This window comes from Danio rerio, chromosome 19 (genome assembly GCF_052040795.2).
Source record: "Danio rerio strain M-AB ecotype USA chromosome 19, GRCz13ab, whole genome shotgun sequence".
NCBI classification, from domain to species: Eukaryota; Metazoa; Chordata; class Actinopteri; order Cypriniformes; family Danionidae; genus Danio; species Danio rerio.
In genome coordinates this window covers 28097341-28123921 of record NC_141039.2, presented here as the reverse complement: position 1 = coordinate 28123921, position 26581 = coordinate 28097341, and the positions used below count along the sequence as shown (strand labels likewise).

The window sequence follows — 26581 nt, the reverse complement described above, 5'->3', positions numbered from 1 at the left end:
CTGCATTTAAACTGCCTTTCGTCTCTTTTTACGATTTAACAACCAAATGAATGCTTAAGTATATTTACCTAAATGTATTTTAATTACATTATTACATCAATGTTATAAAAGGAACCTTATGAAATTAAAAAAAGTCACATAATGCTTTTACCGGAAGTTCATCATTGGCTAAAAAACACTAGCTGTGCATATAGCCTCATAAATTATTTCAGTTCTATCTATTATCCGAGTCTGAACGATCTTTAATTTTAAAAAATCTTTTATTTTGATAAATGAGCATATTCTCTTGCTTACATCTAGGTCACTTGAGCGTCCACATTGACCCACAAGCAGCAAAATAAGTAGGAAACAGATGTCTTTGGAAACTTTCTTTGCAAACTGGGGAAAAACCTAGTGAACGGCCAAGGAATGGATCCGCAATCTATTTGTCAACATATCAGATGAATCCACCATGTCTATGCAAGAAGATCATCTGCTAGAGATCGTGAAATGATGATGGCTTCTAGAAGCTGTTTGTATATCACACTTTTTCTAGCGTTTACGCAAGTTCGTTATTTCCAAGTGGCGTGACGTGCTCGCACCTTCCTGACGCACCCAGTTGAATAAATGCCGCAGGTGCACCACGAGTCCCATGACAAGAACTTACCGATCAGCTTTATACTTTGTATAAAATATATACATTTCAGTAGACTAACTATCTCAGACAAACACAGAACACCCAAACACTGCAGTGCTTTGTAATTTTCTCCATAAATAAAACTGTTATCAGAGTGACAGCAATGTTTAGTCAGCTTGTCATCCTCTGAGAAAACTGTTGGTCACCTAGCGACCTACGAACCTCCTCCCAGTCCGTGGTGAAAGCAGTCAACTGGTCCACAACGATAAAAAGCTTGGGGACCATTGGTGTAAACTACTAAAAGATTCTAAATAAAGAGCACAACATTTTAAAAATTATTTACTTGTTTTTTTTTTTTTTTTTTTTTACACTAAAATTGCATAAAATTCTTGAAAACTTTCATTTGAACTCTGGATTAAAAAGTTGGAAAAGGAGAGAGAGACAAATTAAAAGGCAGAGTAAGAGAGCAGGGTGAGGGTGGTGTAGAAGAAGAGGTTGTGAAAAAAGTCAATACTTTAAGTGAGCATGCAGAAATTCATGAAAAAAAGATATGAGACAAGATGAATAAATAAGCTGAGCTGAGAAAAAAAATGCTCAGAAATCAGGAAAAACCATGAGTCAAAATAAACACTGAAGCACTAGAGTGGAGACAACACAAGGCAATAAATGAAAAAAATATTTAAAAAAAAAAGGACAAGGACAGTGATGTGAGGCTCAAACAGACTCTTCTCCAGCACACACAGCCGCCGTGACCTAATCAAAGCCTCTTGAAATAGCTGCACTATTATTCTGCAACCTTTTCTCTCACAAAATCACTTCTCTGGCCTGCTAGCTGGCCTGTGCCACATACAGTACTAATACATCTACAGCCGACGCTTGCTGGGCACAGCTGATCGATGATACTGATACACAGAGTCTTTCCCTTAAGCACAGAAGGTCACCGCAAATAATCTGACATTGATTATTCTTTAGATCATGCCTGAGCTGTGAGAGGGGTGCAGTAGTGCTAATGTCAGCTGATTAGGGTGTACGGACATGTCGCATCCAGTTCTGTGCAACTCGATACATGGACAGAGTCAACAACAGCTTCCGACACCCACAGACTTTTACCTGAGATGCATTATCGTGATTAAGCACATGAGACCAAGAGTGAAAGTGCTATTACATGAACCACATTATATCATGATCAGATGGTCTGCTGATGCTAATACGATGGTTTCCTGGAGGGTTTACTCTAGGTTACTATATGTCATGAATAGTGCTAGGGAAAGTTAATTTTGAAAGTTAGTGCATTACAATATTATGTTAATCCTCCAAAAAACGTAACTAATTGTGTTACTTTAGTTACTTTATGGAAAGTAATGTGTTATATTACTTTTGAGTTACTTTGGCGTTACTTTTCCTTCCCTGGCTGAGTAGGTTTAATCTCTTTCAGAACCTGGAGGTGTTTTTCTTTGAAAAATGTAGGATAAAATTATAATTTGGAAACTTTGAGCCCAGAGCTCTACATGCTGTATTTACAGATTAATGAAAGCATGTAAAGACACATGTTTGCTACTTTTGAATGTTTTGTGTTATTAGTCAAGTAAATTCACTGTCCGTTGAAATAAAGATTGCAATAAAGCCTAACAGGACCAACATGAAATAATTTATATTAAGGCGAAAACAGATTTTAAATAAAACAAATATCTAAATTGTTTCCCAAAAGTGAAAAAATAAAATAAAATTCGGTCACACTTTACAATAAGGTTCATTAGTTAATGTTAATTAATGCATTTACGAACATGAACAAACAATGAACAATAGATTTGCTACTGTATTTGTTCATGTTAGTTAATGAAAATACATTAGTTCATTGTTAGTTCATGTTAAATCATGGGCGATTAACTAATGTTAACAAGCACGGACTTACTACAAAAATCTTACTACAAAACGTAGTTGCTTTTACAGTAACGTTAGACAGTGGCTGGATCTACTCAACAATAAAAACAATAACCTTTTTTTAGTTTGTTTAGTCAAATTAATTGTTTTATCTGATGTCAATCATTTGTTGTTTAGCTGGAGGTGAGGTGCGGGTGTAGTGCTACGCATCCAAGTTTTTTTTTTCTTTTTTTTTTTCGATGTCGTGATTCTTGCTGTTGACAAAAGTTTAACTTACACATAAACTACCATTCACAACAATCTACTTCTTTTCTTCGATGAGTTCAAAATAACAAGAATCCATTGCAAAAATATTAGTCTCTGACCTGCCATTGTTTTTGACTGTCTGCAGTGATGATGGGCAATTTGTGAATGAATCGTTTGTTTTAACCAGATCTTCTAGGGCCCGTTTACACTGCCAATTAAATGTGACCCAATTACAATTTTTTGTTCATATAAGACAGATCGGATCTGTTCTGTGACCATGTAAATATGAAAAAAATGCATGCATTAGGATATTCAGAGATCAGTTTCAGGCCTCCTACAAATGTGGAAATTAATCAGATATAAATCGGATATGTGACAATGCGACAATCATGTAAACAGGTAGATCGGACTTATTGAAGCATTCCGTTTTGTATGTCATTAAACTTGCAACATCATAGTAGTTCTCCACGGTTTAAAGACGTAGAAGGAAGAGCTTTTGTGGAGACGCCAACACGGTAAACAACAACAACAAAAGATGAAACAGAGGAGGAATTTCCCTCCTCCAAAATCATTTCAAAGTTGGGCGATTTTTGCATATTTTGCAGAGTTAAAAGCAAGACAATTTCTTCCATTGTGACGAGTGTGGCGCAGATGCCAGAACTCGGCTTTACGCATGTGCGATGTCATAAATTGTATGGAAAGTGTAAACACATTAATCGGATATGGGTCACAATTAAAAGAACGTGTTAACGGACAAGCAAAAAAATCTGATATAGGCAACAAATCAGAATTGGGCATCAAGACATGACAGTGTAAACAGGGCCCAAGGGAACTGGCCGAACCAGTTCATTAAATTGAACAGAGTTGTCATGAAACAGTAACCCCCCTCTTACTCAAAAACCAAAAAACCAAAAAAAAAAAACTATATCCTGAGTTAAACAGCTACTAAAACAGAACACAGATGCATCTGCAGTGAAAAACAAGACTTGATGATGATGATGATGATGATGAGTGCGAACCAACTGTCTGTTCCCTCGCAGCATGCTCTCTCATTGAGTGTGTGATTCAACCAGACTATGGGTCATTTTTACTCAGCAATATTTACATTAAGCAAGATAAAAAATAAGTAAAAAGTAGAAAAAGTAGTAAAAAAAAGTAGCTCAAATAATATTACTTATTTTTAAAAGTAATGTGTTATATTACTCATTACTTTGGAAAAATATTACTTAATGCCCTTTACCCCCTACACTAGTCATAAAGTAAAGTACTTATTTAGTGATTGACCATCGCAAGAGTGTGTCCATGCCAATAATTTTGTAATAATAAAAGTTTGTTAGCGGTAATGCTAATAAAAATAGCAAGTTTGATATGATTTATGCTAACAGGACCTGTGAACACGTTATCAAAAGTCAGCTTTGGTTTTTTTTTCTTAACACTTTTCTGATAACTATCAAAAAATGTATTGATTTTATAAATGCATCAAAATAAAACTACATTGTTACAGAAATATAAGAAAAAAGTAGTTTCCTGTACTCAACTTGTCGTCAGTGCTTCACACGTCAGAGGACATCATTAAAACACAAACAGGATCATTTAAATCTCCTGGTTACAGAAATGCAACCGGTTCGATAGGTACAACTTTAATTCCATTAAGATGAAGGAAAACATGTAATTATGCTCTCTGCTTCTGTTTGGAAACTGCTTTGATAACACTGATATAGGCAGGGTGTGTCTGCGCTGACACAAACATTCACAAACACATTAAACTCTGCCAGGATGTGTACAGTCAGATATGCGCATATGAAAGAGTGTAACCTTACAGACAAGCCAACACAGGCAGCGGTGTTACTGATACACGGCCAGACAACACGAGGCTTTAACAGCAGAAGAACAGCAACATTGTGAGTTATGAAAGCATATGATAGTTCTACGATTATGGGACATAAATGATGTGAGCTAGCATGGACCACTTCCACTCTTACTTACAATCACAGACACTCTCAAGTATCTCTCAACAAACAAACCCACACCTGAAGGGACCCGTTAAAATCCCCACTCCAAAATCTGCCAATAACCCATAAAATATTAATAGCTTCCTGTCTGTTGCATAGTAAATCTGTGTGCTGGACTAAAAACTCACATTAAATCTCTGGAATATGTGACATGGCTGTTCTCAGACCAGTCTGAGCCCTTGTCTCAACCAACGACTATAAACTAGCCCTTAAAGAAAGGAGTCTAGGAGTCTCAGTCTAGTGAGTGTTTAATAGAGGAAGAGATGTCCTCAGAGGAATGAAGACTGGCCCAACGCAGTTTCCACTCACCCTTGTTACACAGTCAGATGGATCTTGTAAAGGCTTAGGGTGTGATTCGATTTGATTCTGATTATAATGTTATCGATTTCAGTCCAATTCAATATCATGAAGCGTTGACGATCAACTGCATCCTCAGTTATTCATTTTACTTCACATATAGACAATACAATTTTGTTATTGAATACACGCAGTCAGATATATATAAGCAATTCCATGAAAATGTCAACCTTGCCATGAAAAGAAAAATGTTTTTACCAAAATAGCAAAACCGTTTCTACATTTTTTGCGCAGGCAAGTGTTTTACAGTACTTTAAAAATACCTAAAAATGTCTCTGTCAATGTTTTCAAACTATTATATTTGATTTACCAAAGTCAAACAAATGGCAATTTCACATCCGTCACATCCATAACGAAAAAGTGTCACATCCATAACAAAGCTTTTCCCTCAAAAATGCAAAAATGTCAAAATAAAATAAAATCAATCAGTTTTGTTCTATAAAGAGCCAACTCTTAACCTTTTGTTGAGCATTATTTATTTTGGGTTGTGCAGTTTAATTCACAGAATTTCTACGAAATATGTTGTATACTGTAAACTCGTAGACTTTTTTTGTCACATCCATAACGCTTGTTTATTTTCCACATTTAAAGTATAAAAATGTCCACAGATTGAATTTTTTTGATCCCATAACTCTGTGGTTAGTTGTTTTGGAAAATATAAACAAATGGTTCAATATAATGTTAACGTATACTTTCTCTGTCAATTTATGTGTTGAGTTTTTACTGCAAATGTCACATCCATAACGCTGGAATTGCTCATATATAAATCCTTTCATTTTACCTCCTCAAAGAAATGCGCTTCATGAAAATATGAAACATAAAATAAGAGATAACATCTTCAGCATTGTGTTTTGCTGTCGAGGGTGGTAGAGATTGAGCTATTTACAGCATAGCTTTCAAACTTAATTCCTGGAGGGCAGCAGTGTAGTCTTGAACACCTTGATTAGTTGGATCAGCTGTGTTTAATAGGGGTTGGAGCAAAACTGTGCAGAGGTGCGGCCCTCCTGGAATCGTGTTTGAGATTTACAGTGTGCCTATAGCAGTGACATAGAAGTCTTGTGTTCTAATGTACCTTCAGCATCAGTAAGACTGTTCCAGCAAACTCACAAGCAGCAAAATGTGCCCAGATATAGGCTTTTAAACAGTTTGAGCATTATTAATTTCTCCCGTGTACAAATAGTCCTCATTTGAAACACAATTCATCGTATAAATTATTAATTTTGACATCCGTTGTAAAGACTTGCACATTTTAAGAATTTTCTTTTGTGACAAAGCTGAATGGCTGTCTCTCATTAATGCATTTATACAACTGGTGAACGCCACTGAGCTCATGTTGCCACAGAATGTTTATCCCCACCAAAACACATTACTGTACGGAAGGTTGAGGCTACCTTCTCTCTCAAATGCACACTGATGCCTGAAATCCGTCTGTGATGTTCTTCCACTGAACTCCAAACCTCTTTAAAAGGGAATCCAGGACAATATTAAAAACTGTGCAAGTTGTTCTTAATGCAGTTTTAAGACCTCAAATGAGCCCTTCGTCAAAATCGCCCTCATCTGCAGACGATCAAAATAAGGAGAAGTAGTGAGGTTTGAGGGAATGGTTAACCACGTACAGAAATAATAAGAAGAACTCATAAAACATCTTAGTTCTCACTACTCTCTTACATTAACTAGCCTTTTGGTCTTCGACTGGGAGATGCAACGATTCTAAATTTTGGTTGTACAATTATAGTCTGAGAACTAATCATGGTTTCACGGTTATCATGATTATTATGCATCCATTCATTTCAAAACACTACTAATTTAGAAAAACACATTAAAACTCCTTATATTTTAAGTGTTATTTATTGCTGCTTGGTAACCAAATAATACAGCATAAAATAAAGATAAAGAATTGTCCATTTCTCTCTTTGGACTTAAAAATAAGTGAAAAAAGTTTTTGGCATTTAAACATAAGTAATCATTTTACATTAAAAATAAATGACAGAACAATGAATGAATGAATCAATGAATGAATGAATGAATTAATTAATTAATTAATTAATGAATATTTATTTGTCTAACAGAAAAAAAAGTATTTGTCTAATATAAGTCTAAGCTACATATTAGCTAAGTATTTCCCTTTTAAAGAGAACAAATGTAGTCAAAGGCTGCTGAACCTAGGTCTGAAAGCAAACTATATTACAAAATTTTTGGTGTTTTTCTTTTGTATTATTTTGTTACTCTTTGGAATAACAATGTGTATATTTCATACAAAGCATGAAGCTGACTGGTCAGTACTTGTCACGTGACTCGCAGAGCGTTAGCAGCATTCTTTCAACTAGGTGTGGCTGGAAAGTGTGAGCACACCACGCCACTTGAGCGTGCGTCACTGCCAATATGCTGCTCAAGCCGCACACTTTCATTTGAAATAATAAACTTGAATGTGCAAATGATGGGATATGTGAATGGCCCTTAGTTATATAGCTATAGTTAAAATCAGCCTTTGATCCAGTGTGTGCATATTGTACAAGCTTATAACTTACAACTAGCGCACTAATGGCATAACTTTGTTTAGTTGCAGTAGTTTTGTTCTGTGCAAACGTGGTGTTGAGAAGCCTTTACGGTTAACTAACTGTGACGAATTAAAGCGCAGTAAATAGTGAAATCAGTTAATTCTTTTTGTATCCTTATCCCTGACATAAATAATTTACATTAAAGAATGAAACAACAGAAAACAAAGAAGAATGAGGACAACAAGGAAAGTAGAGAGCGGAAAAAAAAAAGAGTATGATAGGAGAATTATAGACTGAAGAAGAACACTGAGGAATCTAAAATAAGCGTAATAATAGAAAAATACAGATACGCAAGGTTTCATGGGGAAAGAAATGAAGAGAAAGAATGAAGGAGGTTCTTTAAGCTTGAACAATACAGCATGCTACTGGTAATGCCAAGGTTATGGGCTAAATTTTTTCAGTGGGAAAAAAGATAATTTGTCTCTTTGGAACCTTGATACTTTTTAAATTTAATGCAAAGCCAGTCACTGTGAATGAATGCATACTGTAAGATGAAGGATGACCATAACCTTATACATGCTCTCAATCTTAAGGTTCCAGTCTAAACATATCTAGCCTACTCATTTCCAGAAACATCTGAAGATATTTCCCTGGTGGAGGAGGTATCTTGGAAAAGTTCCTGTCCACATTCACATTGGCTGAGGATGTACAGGATGCACTTTCTAAAATACATCCAAGCTCAAACATTCTCTGTTCAGTCTTCACTGAACCCAAGCCCACTGGTTATCCCACAGCTCTGCCTTACTGCACCACTACTGTTTGGAACTGGCAGGGTGAAAGCAACTGTGTGGGTTTAAATATACATTCAATCATCACAGGGGGCTTTTTCCTGTGGGGCGGGTAAATAAATGACTGTGATTAAGTGGAACGCTGTCTCCAGGTGGCCATGGGTGGATTCAGTCAGCTCACTACATCATTAAAGGTGCACATGACTAGTATTGGTACTGGCGTGACACATTTCACCATTCAATAATTGCCATGCTTTTGTCCAATTAGTAGCACCATCTGACCGGCCTCCTTAGTCCTTTTCTCCAACTCTATAAATTTGCCCACACAGATGTCTTTCTTCCAGTCACCCTTACTCAAGCTCCGCCACAACCTGTGACCAAGCCACCCGTGGATAAAGTACGGGAGGTCTAGCCAGTTTCTTCATGCAGACTTCCCCTTATAAACAAGCAAGGACACTAACAGTAACGAAGTCATAGCGTCGAACACAAAACCCACATCACACAAATCATTTCTATGCTACTAATGAGTCATATCACTGGAGCGGACATGAAAGAAACATTTTTTGATGAGTCAAAGCCCTTTAGTGAGAATGTGTGTCTGAATGCAGAGAATAAAATCTTCCAGTTTTGTCATAAAAAAGTAAATGACGGCTCAACATTTGGAAAGCCATTTTACCAATTTACTGCACAGGATCATTTTGCTGAAGCAAAATCAGTAAATTAACTAAAACACAATTAAACCATTATCACAATCAAATCATTTCACATGCAAACTAAAACCTGATTATAAAGGCATATTACTATAAACACTGTATCATGAAGATCTTTCAGATTAAGAATTCACATCAGAATAGTGGCACTCGTGAAGAAACTTTGATCAAAAGAATCAAAGATTATGTGGACATCACATTGAACTACTACCTGACATGCCATCCAAATGTACATGTGAAGACCTGTTAGAAAACAAATGAATTAGTCAGCCGTTATGTTAATCTCACAACCAGATATGCAGCATCAAAAAAGTGAGAACATTTCAGTGAGTTACTGAATAATTTTTAGATAAGCACACAACAATAAATGTCTTGTGCTCCCTCTCCAATTCTTATTTTTGTCCACTTAAGTGGGCACTTCAGAGTTTTCAGACATTTTTATTTCAGTCTTTATCATCGTCTTCCATTCACACCATCTTAACCAACTCTTACTTCCCTAAAAACCGTACACGTACTGCCAAATCTTAACAACTTCCATCCCTGCCCTTCCTTACCAGCTCTCTTACACTGCAAGATTTTCTTATTTAGATTTTCTGTCTTGTTTCTAGTCCAAATATTTAAAAAATCTTAAATCAAGAAGAGTTTTTCAGACAAGCACAACATATTGTATTGTTTTAAGAAATAATATTTCAAAATTAAGCGAGTTTTTCCTTAAAACAAGCAAAATAACCTGTCAATGAGGTAGGCTAAATAATCTTGTCAAAAGAAAAACAAGATTGTTTTGCTTACCCCATTGGCAGATTGTTTTGTTTGTTTTAAGGAAAAACTCACTTAATGTTGGCATATTATTTCTGACAGCAAGACAATATATTTTGTTTGCCTAGAAAATTCTTCTTGATAAAAGAATTTTTAGATATTTAGACTAGAACGAAGACTAAAAAATGCTATCCGAACTGTGCCCAAGCACGTTTCCCGGTTTATTTGACAAGTGTGAGTGCTCCAAATTCGGCCCAGGCGCGGTTTAGTTGGCCGACCATTACCCAGTTGGAGGAGGTGGTCCAGAGCGCGGTTCAGTTGGGTTTTGGCATGGTACACTTGTAGTGTGAGTGCAAAGCACACATGAGCCCGAAACCGAAGACGCGATGTCACTTTAAGGGACTGTTTCATATAGATTTATTAATCATTCTTACTGGTCAATGAATGTGAACTGTCATAATTTATTAAAGATACAAACACCTTGCTGCATGTCAGCTGTACCTTCATCAAACATCTTAATACGTGCAGCTCGAGGGCTTTTATAATAATTTATGACTGTCAAAAGTTGTGGATCTGTTTGGCAAAATATTTGACTGCGAGTCAATGCATTCCAAACAACTAAAACGATATATCTAAAGCAATGTTCACTGTGCTGAGCAAGAGTGTTTCTCTTCTGTTTAACTGAACAGCGCATCATTTATAACGCAAGTGTGCTCAGGTTCGGATGCAATGTGAGTGCAGGCCGTCGGGGGAGAGGGGACAAGTGTGCTTCGACACGGTTCAAGGCAACTGTACATAGTGTGAGTACGCTCTTAGTCCCTAGTTCTGCATTCTTGTTCTGTTTCCAACTCCAACTGGTCACCAAGCAGGTCTTAGCAAAACCAGAAGTTAAACATTCACACAAGTGTTTGAGGTTGGAACTAGACTCCAAACATTGGCATTATCTCCAAGCAACCGTAAAAGCAGTAGTTAAGGTGCACATTGGAATCTGTTAACAGGGAATGCTGATTAAGAATCAGTTTACAAAGCCATATCCCTCTTGGTTTAAAGATTTTTTGGCTACAGAAAGGTGAGATCTTATTTCTTCCCACCAAACAAACCCTTCCTCTAAACATTATAAACAACTTGTTCATGAAATGAACACACTTGTTTGAGACTTATTTAAGAATCCACACATTAAATCTTTAGATCAGCATTAAAATGTTTGTTTTCACATTTCTGACAAGTCAGCTGGTTTGGATTTTACTATGCCAAAAAGGGGGATCCAGGAAGCTATTTTTAAATCATTATGAGATCATGGGTAGCATCCCAAAGAATTTATGAGGTTATGCTGACATGCACCAAACTCTCATTCCAGACATTCCTAAAGCCTAACGTAGCCTTTGAATGCTGACTAGAGTCAAATACTGTCAAGTGAAAAAGAATTCTGAACAAAGCGCAACTAGTTCATTGTCCTCAGTGTAAACTGACACAGTGACACTGGAGGTGTGATAATAGTCGGTCAAGGAAATAACACCATCACTGTAGTGTCTTGACTAATTGGATTATTTTCTCACAAGCTTTGCTCTCACATTCTCCTTCCCCCGCACATGTACATTAGAAGACTTCTCTCACCATCCATACCAGACAGTCTTCTTTGTTGAGCTCCATTACGCTAGTGAATAAAGCAATAGGAGCAATGTTTCATGCACTGTGGCTGAGGGTCAGCTCTGCATGCCTCCAAGTCAACACAGAATTGAGGCCCCGTTTACACTAATGCGTTTTAGTTTGAAAACGCATAAGTTTTGCTACGGTTACGCCAACCGTCCACACTACGCCGGAGTTCTCGAGTGCCGAAAACGGAGCGTTTCGAAAACGCTGGAGAGGTCGTTTTCATTCTGAAACGCTGCTGCTCCGTCTCAGTGTGGATGATGGAAAACGGAGACATCTGAAAACGGAGGCGGGACTGCAGACATTCGCCTCTCTGATTGGGGCTTTTCCTGAATATTAAGTAGCCTAACACACACAGTTCAGTCCTGCATTCTCTCCTTGTAAGTTCAGACTTCGCAAGTTTGATTAAGGCTGCAGTCTCTTCTTCTCAGTTTGATATGGAAAGCAGACTATACCGAGGACACGGGTAAATCTTCAAAGGGAACAGTGTACTTTATAACTTCATTCACATCACCCTGGCTACGTTGTTTCACTTTCTCAACAATAAAATGTAAACATGATTTAAGGAACTGCCTATTTTCATTTTAATATTAATGTTGAGGCGTCGTGCTGCATGAGCGTCATCTTCACTGTGTGGATATTTATAACAAAACGGAGCCGATAACAACTGCCTCCTTTCAATTTCAGTGAAAATACGAAACACACCCTCTCTTTTGCTGAATATCAGTTTTAATAATCGATAATGGCCATTATAAAAGTATAACATACTATAAGTTTATACATTTATAGGAAATAAATGCAAGCGATCAGTCAATATACAGAATAGGCTACGGTTACATTAATCATTAACTTATCTTTGCGCTTAGCCAAAACACGTTACCTGAGAAAAAGTAATAGATTCCAATGACCAAAGTCAGGGAATATGTCGTTAGATAAATACAACAAGATGAATGAAATATCCCGTTTAATAAATATAGTGAGATTAGATCCAGCGGGAGATGCTGGATGAGAAGTCCGACTAGCACAGCTCTCATCTGGGTAGATTGGCTCCAGCGCTTGCCCGAGAGTGTCTGTGTGGTCACGTGATGTGCGTTTTCAGCGTTTTGGTATGGACGGAGAGCAGTTCAGAAACGCTGGGTAAAACGCGAGTGTGGACGCGGATCGTTTTCATTCTAAAACGCCGTTTTAAAACTAAAACGCACTAGTGTAAACGGGGCCTAAAACTGATCTGATTTACTTCCGTACACATTTCTACAATTACTGCATTTTTATTTATTTATTGTAGTCACTTAATCACCTTAATCATTTAGGATATGTCACCAAGTTAGCTCAAGTTTGAGCTATTGTTTCACACCTGCCTTTAGAAAGTCTGTAAAATATTGACATGGATGCTTCTGTGATGAAGCTGTTTATTTGACATCAATGGGCTTTCAAAGAAGCAGTGTAAAAGGTTGTAGTATTGTTTTTTTTTCTATTAAAGATAAATTTTCCCTATGAAATAGAATAATGGACTGTTTGAGATACAGAGAGCAGAGAAGTAAACTATAGCAGTGACTAGGACTATGGCGAGTCCTGGCCCAAACATCTGTTATTTTGAGAGCATTCATTGATCTCAGCCACTGTCTTACAGGAACCAGAGGACACAGCCTGGGATTTCAGATGTCCAGATATGCCGGTCACATGGTTTGCTTGCACATACAGCTCTCAGGGAAGTATTTATAGTAGCTCTCCTGATGTGCCAAACCCTAATGTCTCATGTCCACTGAGCGGTACACTTCAGCAGAATACAGTACAGTATGATTCAGTATGGGTAACCCTGATCAAGCTTGTGTTTTCACTAGAAATAGTAACTTGTTAGGCATCATCTATGCAAGAAAGTTGCAATTGACGTCACCTGACAGGCATGTGGTACACTAGAAAGTAGCAATCATCATTATTCTCACAAAAACAACAAATATGTAAACAACAATGGAGGACATACAGCAGATAACTTTCTTGCTTGGCATGCGCCTTTTTGTTCTCGGGTTGGGAACGATTCATTGCTGTGCACCCATGGTGTCATGTTTTGGTTGTGTAATTAAATTTTGTGCTTGCTGTGTTGTTATTCCCCTTTTAGCACATGCAAGTGAAGATTCTCCATAAACTAGCAATCAGCAGTGAGTTTAGCTTCACAATTTGGACACATTACTTGTGCTAGGTATACTTATGAAAAAGTCCCCTTTGTTGGAAACAAGTACTTAAGAGATGTTGTCTCTTAAGCTAAGACAAAAGAAGAACAGGTATGCAATACCCCAAAACGTCAGACTGCTGGAATGGCGAGACAGTTTGCCTCTCTCAAAGACACTGTGCTATTCAGCAGGCTGAGACGGGGGAGGAACAAATCACACATATTAGCCAGCCTTCCCATCCTGATCTATCCCTCCTTCAGCGGGAGGAACTACTGCGTTCTCTGCTGGGAACCGAGTCTACAGTGTTCCCATTGTTAGAGCCAGTCACCCACACGTGATTGAGGGAGAAACTTGACACAAATGCTCCCATTTTGCAGGAACGTGGAAAGAAAAGAATGATGAGGATGTGGGGGGTAGACGGATGCGGCGTCACCACTGGATAAAACCTCAGAGCCCCGTGTGGGAGGGAGCTGGACAGGGTACTAGAGGAATTGTGGGAAAAGAGACTGGTGTTTAAGGCAACAAGGGGACAATAACCAACATCCTTCTCAGCAGCTGGATTTAGGCAGAGCATGATCTTTTCTGATCTACCCAGTGTGGGATAGTTGGAACAGAAAGCTAGTGATGTGTATACATGACAAAAAAATTTCTGAAGAAGCATTTGAAACCCAAAAGTTAACCCAACAATGGGTTGGAAACTGCATTACGCACATGGAGATCCATTTAGATATTTCCCCCAACGTGGGTCTCCAGGAAAATCAATGAAACGCCAGGAAGCGGTGCTGATTAGATTCCGCCATTCAGCGGTGTGCGTGAGCCTTTCATCATGTTTACTCCTACTCACTTCCACCTAAACACGTGTAACTGTACTTTTTAATGAGCTAATACAATGTATGCTTCAATGAAAGCTTTTGAAATCTCTCACAATCATCCATAATGAGCAGTAATAGTAGTCAAAACAAAATAAAGAAAATAAATACAAAAACATCCATCAAACTGTACCCTTACACCTGGCATGGTGCCCTACATGCTAACATTTTATGCAGTACATTTACTCTCTGCAATTTAATTTCATACATGAACACGAATGCATAATCTTGTTCAATAAGTTTCATTAAACTTGCATCAAAACTATACCTAAAATTAATGTAGCTCAATCTTGATGTATACAAGTAACTAGACTTTCCTTGGTCGTCAAAAACAAAAGAGCAATATCTAGCGTGTTCAAAACAAAACCCATTTCTTCACAATGGCATTCATATATTTACAACTCAACAAGTCAAAACGAAACTGATCTCAAAACAGACAACAATGACTTCCAGGTAAATGTCATTGGCAGGGAAGCACGGAGGGAAACCCCATTTCCTTAGCAACGTTAACAGTATGTTAACCTTAAACATGAGCGCCCTTCCCTCCACACTCAAAACCTGAGGTGTGATGCAGTACAAATTTACAGAAAACTAGACTAATTCTAGCCATGTCAACAAAACAGGGAACAACCTTGTCCTATACTAGCCCCTACCCCCTTCTAAGAGGACTACAAGAGGTGCAAATAGGCTACTATGCATTTCATTAACTAGATTAACATTTGAAACTTGCTCATGATCTCAGTGTGTTTTGGGGACATTTCTATACAACATGGAGGGGGAGGGTTCTACAGGAAATGCTATGTTTCTCCCAAATTACAGGCAATGGCTACAGATAATGTCAGACTGAATTTAAATATCCAGGTTAAGCACAGATTTCATTCAGGCTCAAGTGGCTCAGTCACTTTCACTGACAGGAAACGGTGACTGTAATACAACATCTGAAAAAATGAGGGGGAAAAACACAGTTCATCAATGCTCAGAATTGATCATAATCCTCTGCTCTCACCTTTTAACAGTAGCGAGGGGTCATGAAAGACAAAAGGTTATGAAATCACTCGGCAGTTACAGAGAAATGACTCTGGCGAAACTAGATTTAGCTATTTTCTACTAAAAACATGATTGGTCCCTGCCTCTGTCAGTTGCAGTCTTAAAGCTGGGGTGTTGTTATGTGGTTGTTTGGGTGTTTTTTTAGCATGCTGCTGTATATATTAGTTAAGGCTGGCACCAGCAATGACAAGGACTATGCGACCGCGTGAAGGCTGCTCTGGACCATACATGCCCGCTTGAAGTATAAATCAGCTCTAAGGGTGTTAATATGAGATTAATTCAAATCACATCCTAAGACCTTGCCTTCAATTCTCTGGATGTGTGTCAGTAGGTAAATAATCTCTACAATGTTCCTGTAATTTATTTACGAAAGCTAATTCTCACATCAAGCTTTCGGCTTTTGTAAAATCATCATTTATTCTACACACGCATAAGCAGAGACTTTGATTGGGAGCATTTAAAGCTTCCGTCAGCCCAGTGTGAAGTTAAGTGTTTTTACTGGAGTCAAATGAACTGAATGAACAATGTTTACGGCTGTTTAAAGACAAAGGCAGATGGTTTGGCACAGGGCAAAAGTGTTGCGTTTCGAAGAAAGAGAGAAGACAAAGCAAGAATGCAAAATTGATTTGTAAGTCACTGAAAGAGAGGCCAACAAACAGATTTTTTTTGCAAATATGAAAATTGGCAGGAATTTCAAAGTTTGCTGCGGCAACTGAAAATAGGATGCCGAAGATGGCAGAGCGTCAAACATTTCTTCAATACTTGTCAAATAAAGAACAGTACATGCTGGAAGGGAGATTTATTTCTAATTGTGACAATTAAGGCCTATAGGCCAAAACTGTGTGTTCTTAGATTGAGCTCCTGTGCATTTATCTTATTTTTTTTCCTAAATTAAATAACATACTGCACAGTATAGACCAGTTTGAGGGATACAAACAAAACAATGGTCCCAATGTATTTCCTTATTAACATTTTTCATTTCTATAGCTCACTAGAAAAAAAAAGAGCCACACATTGATAAATGTTATGATGTCCGTTTTAACAATTAGTTATTATTGAATTGCCTCTTGTTACAGTTATAAAATAGTTTGATAACATGCAGGACATGTTCATGGGCCAATGACATGACCTCATTGAAACGGTCTATATAATGAAAACAGGTTTCAGTATTAACAGTGCACATCGTTAAATAATCAACACTGTAGCCAACTGAACTCATGCAATTTCAAGTGTCCATTTATCATCTCTAAAATAAATATCTTTATTCTACAAAATATTTATAAAAAAAAAAAAAGTAAAACAATCTTGAAAATCCCAGTTGACGTTTTCTGGGTCACTGGGAATTTAAAGTCAAGTCCATTTGCATTGTGTGATGAAGTATTTTGGCCAGAGTGCTCCGGTTCCATAGAGCACATGAGCAAACATATCAGAAAATTTGCATATTTTGTGTTGCATGAATGCTGTACACAAAAAAGGTAGCAATGCTATGCAAGGGGTGTCTTTGTGTGCTAGTTCCAGAGCAAATCAGCGGCCAACTAAAGGCAGGACAATACCCCACTCAGAACCCCATTAAACAGAGGAACGGGCATCATACCCACCAAATGTACTTTGTTCTTTGTAACGTAGTGCCAACCAATCAGTGGCCATTGAAAGACAACAAGCGACAACAGACTTGACAAGGCATCTACATAGCTCCACCTACCTCTCTCCTCCTCCCACACCCCAACAACAGCAGCATGCTGCTCGCTTTCACAGCCATTCGTTTGCTCACTCACACACTCCCTTACTGCTGTGCGAATAGTTAACTCTTTCCCTGCGCAAAAAGACACAGCGATGACTCTTCTTATTTGCACAGAGCTGTACGTTTACACACAGGAGGTAGCCAGCCAAGTGGCCACAAAAATGTACACATGGGAAACTGAGAGACTAAATGGCTTCTAACGCACATAATCAACAAACACACACACACACACACACAGCCTCCTGGCCGTCTGGCTAACGTGGCAGCAGCCGCAGGAGGTCAGGCTGGCTTATGCAGGAAGAAAAAACATTCTCTCTCTTGGTCATCTCTCTTGGTCATCAAGAGAGTTTTCAGTCAATACTTTTATAAAGATGCTTAAATTATGACTAAATTGTTTGTTAAAAGGAGAGTTCATTACTCAAGTATTTAGCCTAAGCAACGCTCAAAAGAAAAAGGTAATAAGAATCTGCATAGGCTAGAGGTGAGTAAATAACAATTTGGGGGTGTTAAATAATTAGTTATTAACTATATAATTGTATATGTCAGAATGGCTGGTCACACAACCATATACTAGTATAGAGAGGTCAAGTTAGAGCATAGGTCTCAAACTCAATTCCCGTAGGGCCGCAGCTTTGTACAGTTTTGCTCCAACTCTATCAAACACAGCTGATCCACATAATCGAGGTGTTCAAATGAGTCATGAACACCTTCATTAGTTGTTTCAGCTCTGTTTGATCAGGGTGGGAGCAAAACTGTGCAGAGCTGTGGCTCTCCAGAAATTGAGTTTGAGACCTTTGAGATACAGTTTAGGTGCATCCCAAATCACATAATTATGCATTATTCTACTCCATTTTGTGGTGTAAGTAGTGTGTTCATACTGAAAACTCTAAAAATAATAAGTGCACCTTATTTACCCGGATGATGCACTTTTTTAACTCTAAAAATTAAGTTGTAATGTTGGATACGTCATGCACTCAACAGCCGCTGCGGAAAGGGCGGAGCTATCGGGCGAACATGTTGGATAACTTTATTAGGGACCGAGCACCGAACGGTGCAAGGCCCTATTGGAATTGCTCCGTTTATTATTATTATTATTCTTCTCTCCAATGAATCGCGATTTTGAGGGTCTAAACATGCCCGAAAACTCACGCAACTTTGCACACGCCTCAGAAGTGGCGAAAATTTACGTTTTTTATGGGCTTCGGAAGTGGGCGTGGCAAAATGACTCGACAGCGCCACCTAGAAAAATTAAACGGACGAGCCCCCGATCCACGAATTACGCACATGCACGAAAATTGGCCCACACCTCAAACACACCAAAACATACGAAAAAGTCTCTTGGAGCCATATCTCAAACCCAACAGGAAGTCGGATATTTTTGACTTCCTGCGGCGAAAAAGTGGCGTTTTTGCCATTTCCAGGCGTTGTATTTTAACGAACTCCTCCTAGGGATTTTATCCGATCGACACCAAAATTGGGTTTTGTCATCTAAAGGCCTTGGCGATGTTAAATTGCGAAGCTTTAGAGTTTTTGTCGATGGGCGTGTCTGTGGCGGCCTCGCAAACTTTGACGATTCGCCACAAAACAGGAAGTCGTTATAACTCAGGCATGCATTATCAGATCTGCCTCAAAATTCACACGTTTGATAAGAGTCCTAACCTGAACACGTGTACTTGCCGATATCCAGATACAGTTATAGCGCCACCTGCTGGCTACAGGAAATGACATGTTTTACATCGTAACAAACTCCTCCCACAAATTTTTTCGTGTCCGCACCAAATTTGAGTGGTGTTATCTGAAAGCCCTAGCAATGATATATTGTGAAGATCTAGAGTTTTTGCAGAGGGGTGTGTCCGTGGCGGCATGACAAACCTCAATGCTTCGCCATGGAACAGGAAGTTATTATAACTCAACCACACAATGTCCAATCTGCCTAAAACTTCAGATGGTTGATAAAAGTCCTCTCCTGAACACATCCCCATAACAAAATTGAAGTGGGCGTGGCAAAATGACTCGACAGCGCCACCTATAAAAATTAAACGGACGAGCCCCTGATCTACGAATCACGCACATGCACGAAAATTGGCACACACCTCAAACACGTCAAAACATACGAAAAAGTCTCTTGGAGCCATATCTCAAACCCAAAAGGAAGTCGGATATTTTTAACTTCCTGCGGCAAATAAGTGGCATTTTTGCCATTTCCAGGCTTTGTATCTTAACGAACTCCTTCTAGGGATTTTATCCTATCGACACCAAAATTGGGTTTTGTCATCTAAAGGCCTTGGCGATGTTAAATTGCGAAGCTTTAGAGGTTTTGTCGATGGGCGTGTCCGTGGCAGCCTCGCAAACTTTGACGATTCGCCACAAAACCGGACGTGATTATAACTCAGGCATGCATTATCCGATCTGCCTCAAAATTCACATGTTTAATATAAGTCCAGACCAGAACATGTTTACATGCCGATATCCAGATACAGTTATAGCGCCACCTGCTGGCCACGGGAAATGTCATGATTTACAAAGTAATAAACTCCTTCCACAAATTTTTTCATATCAGCACCAAATTTGGGTTGTGTTATCTGAAAGCTCAAGCGATGATATAATGTGAAGATCTAGAGTTTTTGAAGAGGGGCGTGTCCGTGGCGGCATGACAAACCTCAACGCTTCGCCATGGAACAGGAAGTTCTTATAACTCAACCACACAATGTCTGATCTGCCTGAAACTTCACATGGTTGATAAAAGTCCTCTCCTGAGCACATCTACATAATAATATTGAGTCTTTAATAGCGCCACCTGCTGGCAGAATGTAGTTTGTCTTATAACACAATCTCCACACAATCTCATATCTGCCTGAAACTTCACATGGTTGATAAAAGTCCACTCCTGAACACATCCACATAACAATATTGAGTCAGTCATAACGCCACCTGCTGGCAGAAGGTAGTTTGGCTTATAACTCAGCCACACAATGTCCGATCTGCCTGAAAATTCACAGGTTAGATGAGATGCCTCTCCTAAAGACATCTACATGCCGATCTTGAGTCACAGTTATAGCGCCACCTGCTGACAGGAGGAAGTTTGGCATAAATCTGTGATTTTTCTCAGGTTCTTTATATATATCGGCTGAAATTAATATTGTTCGCTGTTCTCTGTTATCCTGAGGCTACCGGGTGGCGGTGAGCCCGGGTGCGAGGTCCCTTTCATCGCTGCTTGCAGCTTTAATTAGGGACCGAGCACCGAAACGGTGCGTAGGCCCTATTGGAATTGCTCCGTTTATTATTATTATTATTATTATTAGGGACCGAGCACCGAAACGGTGCGTAGGCCCTATTGGAATTGCTCCGTTTATTATTATTATTATTATTATTATTCTCCTGCGGAATGAATCGCGGTTTTGAGGGGCTAAACATGCCCGAAAACTCACGCAACTTTGCACACGCCTCAGAAGTGGCGAAAATTTACGTTTGTTACAGGTCTCGGAAGTGGGCGTGGCAAAATGACTCAACAGCGCCACCTAGAAAAATTAAACGGACAAGCCCCCGATCCACGAATCACGCACATGCACGAAAATTGGCACACACCTCAAACATGCCAAAACATACAAAAAAGTCTCCTAGAGCCATATCTCAAACCCAACAGGAAGTCGGATATTTTTAACTTCCTGCGGCGAAAAAGTGGCATTTTTGCCATTTCCAGGCGTTGTATTTTAACGAACTCCTCCTAGGGATTTTATCCGATCGACACCAAAATTGGGTTTTGTCATCTAAAGGCCTTGGCGATGTTAAATTGCGAAGCTTTAGAGTTTTCGTCGATGGGCGTGTCCGTGGCGGCCTCGCAAACCTTGACGATTCGCTACAAAACAGGAAGTCATTATAACTCAGGCATGCATTATCCAATCTGCCTCAAAATTCACACGTTTAATAACAGTCCTGACCTGAACACGTTTACATGCCAATATCCAGATACAGTTATAGCGCCACCTGCTGGCCACAGGAAATGACATGTTTTACAGTGTAACAAACTCCTCCCACAAATTTTTTCGTATCAGCACCGAATTTGGGTTGTGTTATCTAAAAGCTCTAGCAATGATATATTGTAAAGATCTAGAGTTTTCGCAGAGGGGCGTGTCCGTGGCGGCATGACAAACCTCAACGCTTCGCCATGGAACAGGAAGTCCTTATAACTCAGCCACACAATGTCCGATCAGCCTGAAACTTCACATGGTTGATAAAAGTCCTCCCCTGAACACATCCTCATAACAATAATGAAGTGGGCGTGGCAAAATGACTCAACAGCGCCACCTATTAAAATTAAACGGACGAGCCCCTGATCTACGAATCATGCACATGCACGAAAATTGGCACACACCTCAAACATGCCAAAACATACGAAAAAGTCTCTTGGAGCCATATCTCAAACCCAACAGGAAGTAGGATATTTTTTACTTCCTGCGGCGAAAAAGTGGCATTTTTGCCATTTCCAGGCTTTGTATCTTAACGAACTCCTCCTAGGGATTTTATCTTATCGACACCAAAATTGGGTTTTGTCATCTAAAGGCCTTGGTGATGTTAAATTGCGAAGCTTTAGAGTTTGTGTTGATGGGCGTGTCCGTGGTGGCATGACAAACCTCAACGCTTCGCCATTGACCAGGAAGTCCTTATAACTCAACCACACAATGTCCGATCTGCCTGAAACTTCACATGGTTGATTAAATTCCTCTTCTGAAGACATTTAAATGCCAATATTGAATCTGTCATAGTGCCACCTGCTGGCAGAAGGTAGTTTGGCTTATAACTCAGCCACACAATGTCTGACCTGCCTGAAACTTCACATTGTGGATAAAAGTACTCTCCTGAAGACATCTACAAAACAATATTGAGTCACAGTCATAGCGCCACCTGCTGACAGGAGGAAATTTGGCATAAATCTGTGATTTTTCTCAGGTTCTTTATATATATATCGGCTTAAATTAAGGTTGTTCGCTGTTCTCTGTCATCCTGAGGCCACCGGGCGGCGGTGAGCCCGGGTGCGAGGTCCCTATCATCGCTGCTTGCAGCTTTAATTATTATTATTATTATTATTCCGCCCCCTATCGGGGCACTTTTGAGGGTCTAAACATGCCCGAAAACTCATAAAAATTTGCACACACACCAAACCCGGTGTAAATAGCAGGTTGATATGGGTCTCGGAAGTGGGCGTGGCAAAATGACTCGACAGCGCCACCTAGAAAAATTAAACGGACGAGCCCCCGATACACGAATCACACACATGCACGAAAATTGGCACACACCTCAAACACGCCAAAACATACGAAAAAGTCTCTTGGAGGCATATCTCAAACTTAACAGGAAGTCGGATATTTTTAACTTCCTGCGGCGAAAAAGTGGCTTTTTTGCCATTTCCAGGCGTTGTATTTTAACGAACTCCTCCCAGGGATTTTATCCGATCGACACCAAAATTGGGTTTTGTCATCTAAAGGCCTTGGCGATGTTAAATTGCGAAGCTTTAGAGTTTTCGTCAATGGGCGTGTCCGTGGCGGCCTCGCAAACTTTGACAATTCGCCACAAAACAGGAAGTCGTTATAACTCAGGCATGCAAAATCCGATCTGCCTCAAAATTCACACGCTTGATAAGAGTCCTGACCTGAACACGTTTATATGCCAATATCCAGATAAAGTTATAGCGCCACCTGCTGGCCACAGGAAATGACATGTTTTACAGTGTAACAAACTCCTCCCACAAATTTTTTCGTATCAGCACCAAATTTGGGTTGTGTTATCTGAAAGCTCTAGCGATGATATATTGTGAAGATCTAGAGTTTTCGGAGAGGGGCGTGTCCGTGGCGCCATGACAAACCTCAACGATTCGCCATGAAACAGGAAGTCCTTATAACTCAACCACACAATGTCCGATCTGCCTGAAACTTCACATGGTTGATAAAAGTCCTCTCCTGAACACATCCACATGACAATATTGAAGTGGGCGTGGCAAATTGACTCAACAGCGCCACCTGCAAAAATTAATCGGATGTGCCCCTGATCTATGAATCACGCACATGCACGAAAATTGGCACACACCTCAAACATGGCAAAACATACGAAAAAGTCTCTTGGAGCCATATCTCAAACCCAACAGGAAGTCTGATATTTTTGACTTCCTGCGGCGAAAAAGTGTCTTTTTTGCCATTTCCAGGCGTTGTATTTTAACGAACTCCTCCTAGGGATTTTATCCGATCAACACCAAAATTGGGTTTTGTCATCTAAAGGCCTTGGCGATGTTAAAATGCGAAGCTTTTAAATTTTCATCGATGGGTGTGTCCGTAGCAGCCTCGCAAACTTTGACGATTCGCCACAAAACAGGAAGCCGTTATAACTCAAGCATGCATTATCCGTTCTGCCTTAAAATTCACACGCTTGATAAGAGTCTTGACCTGAACACATTTACATGCCGATATCCAGATAGAGTTATAGCACCACCTGCTGGCCACAGGAAATGACATGATTTACAGAGTAACAAACTCCTCCCACAAACTTTATCGTATCTGCACCAAATTTGAGTGGTGTCATCTAAAAGCTCTATCGGTGATATATTGTGAAGATCTAGAGTTTTCACAGAGGGGCGTGTCCGTGGCGGCATGACAAACCTCAACACTTCGCCATGGAACAGGAAGTCCTTCTAACTCAACCACACAATTTCAGATCTGCCTGAAACTTCACATGGTTGATAAAAGTCCTCTTCTGAACACATCTACATAACAAATTGAGTCTGTCATAGCGCCACCTGCTGACAAAAGGAATTTTGGCTTATAACTCGGCCACACAATGTCTGACCTGCCTGAAACTTCACATTGTGGATAAAAGTCTACTCCTGAACACATAATAATATTGAGTCTGTCATAGCGCCACCTGCTGGCAGAAAGTGGTTTAGCTTGTAAGTCGGCCACACAATCTCTGATCTGCCTGAAACATCACATGGTTGATTAAAATCCTCTCCTTAAGACATCTACGTAAAAATATTGAGTCTGTCATAGCGCCACCTGCTGCCAGAAGGTAGTTTGGCTTATAACTCAGCCAAACAACGTCCTATCTGCCTGAAAATTCACATGGTTGATAAGACTCTTCTACTGAAGGCATCTACATAACAATCTTGAGTCACAGTTAAAGCGCCACCTGCTGACAGGAGGAAGTTCGACATAAATCTGTGATTTTCTCAGGTTCTTTATATATATCGGCTTAAATTATTGTTGTTCGCTGTTCTCTGTCATCCTGAGGCCACCGGGCGGCGGTGAGCCCGGGTGCGAGGTCCCTATCATCGCTGCTTGCAGCTTTAATTATTATTATTATTATTCTCCTCCGGAATGAATCGCGATTTTGAGGGGCTAAACATGCCCGAAAACTCACGGAACTTTGCACACGCCTCAGAAGTGGCGAAAATTTACGTTTATTATGGGTCTCGGTAGTGGGTGTGGCAAAATGACTCGACAGCGCCACCTAGAAAAATTAAACAGACGAGCCCCCGATCTACGTATCACGCACATGCACGAAAATTGGCACACACCTCAAACACGCCAAAACATACAAATAAGTCTCTTGGAGCCATATCTCAAACCCAACAGGAAGTCAGATATTTTTGACTTCCTGCGGCGAAAAAGTGGCGTTTTTGCCATTTCCAGGCGTTGTATTTTAACGAACTCCTCCTAGGGATTTTATCTGATCGTCACCAAAATTGGGTTTTGTCATCTAAAGGCCTTGGCGATGTTAAATTGCGAAGCTTTAGAGTTTTCGTCGATGGGCGTGTCCGTGGTGGCCTCACAAAGTTTGACGATTTGCCACAAAACAGGAAGTCGTTATAACTCAGGCATGCATTATCCGATCTGCCTCAAAATTCACACGCTTGATAAGAGTCCTGACCTGAACACATTTACATACCAATATCCAGATACAGTTATAGCGCCACCTGCTGGCCACAGGAAATTACATGTTTTACAGAGTAACAAACTCCTCCCACAAATTTTATCGTATCAGCACCAAAATTGGGTAGGGTTATCTAAAAGCTGTAGCGATGATATATTGTAAAGATCTAGAGTTTTCGGAGAGGGGCGTGTCCGTGGCGGTATGACAAACCTCAACGCTTCGCCATTGACCAGGAAGGCTTTATAACTCAACCACACAATGTCTGCTCTGCCTGAAACTTCACATGGTTGATAATAGTCCTCTCCTGAACACATCCACATAACAATATTGAAGTGGGCGTGGCAAATAGACTCGACAGCGCCACCTACCAAAATTAATCGGATGAGCCCCTGATATACGAATCACACACATGCACGAAAATTGGCACACACCTCAAACATGCCAAAACATACGAAAAAGTCTCTTGGAGCCATATCTCAAACTCAACAGGAAGTCAGATATTGTTAACTTCCTGCTGCGAAAAAGTGGCATTTTTGCCATTTCCAGGCGTTGTATTTTAACGAACTCCTCCTAGGGATTTTATCTGATCGACACCAAAATTGGGTTTTATCATCTAAAGGCCTTGGCGATGTTAAATTGCGAAGCTTTAGAGTTGTTGTCGATGGGCGTGTCCGTGGCGGCCTCGCAAACTTTGATGATTCGCCACAAAACAGGAAGTCGTTATAACTCAGGCATGCATTATACGATCTGCCTCAAAATTCACACATTTAATAACAGTCCTGACCTGAACAGGTTTACGTGCCGATATCCAGTTACAGTTATAGCGCCACCTGCTGGCCACAGGAAATGACATGTTTGACACTATAACAAACTCCTACCACAAACTTTCACGTATCAGCACCAAAATAGAGTGGTGTCATCTGAAAGCTCTAGCGATGATATATTGTGAAGATCTAGAGCTTTTGCAGAGGGGCGTGTCTGTGGTGGCATGACAAACCTCAACGGTTCGCCATGGAACAGGAAGTCCTTATAACTCTACCACACAATGTCCGATCTGCCTGAAACTTCACATGATTGATAAAAGTCCTCTCCTGAACACATCTACATAACAATATTGAGTCAGTAATAGCGCCATCTGCTGGCAGAAGGTAGTTTGGCATGTAACTTGGCCACACAATGTCCGATCTGTCTAAAATGTCACATGGTTGATGAAAGTCCTCTCCTGAACACATCTACATAATAATATTGAGTTTTTAATAGTGCCACCTGCTGGCAGAATGTAGTTTGTCTTATAACACAATCTCTACACAATCTCTGATCTGCCT

The 26581-nt window shown here is 39.7% G+C and overlaps 1 protein-coding gene across 2 annotated transcripts in view; it reads right to left on the bottom strand.

Annotated features, from left to right (window-relative positions):
• The window catches only part of jarid2b (jumonji and AT-rich interaction domain containing 2b), a 188035-nt gene that overhangs the window by 134381 nt on the left and 27073 nt on the right, over positions 1–26581 (bottom strand). The gene's annotated exons all lie outside the window — the stretch shown is intronic.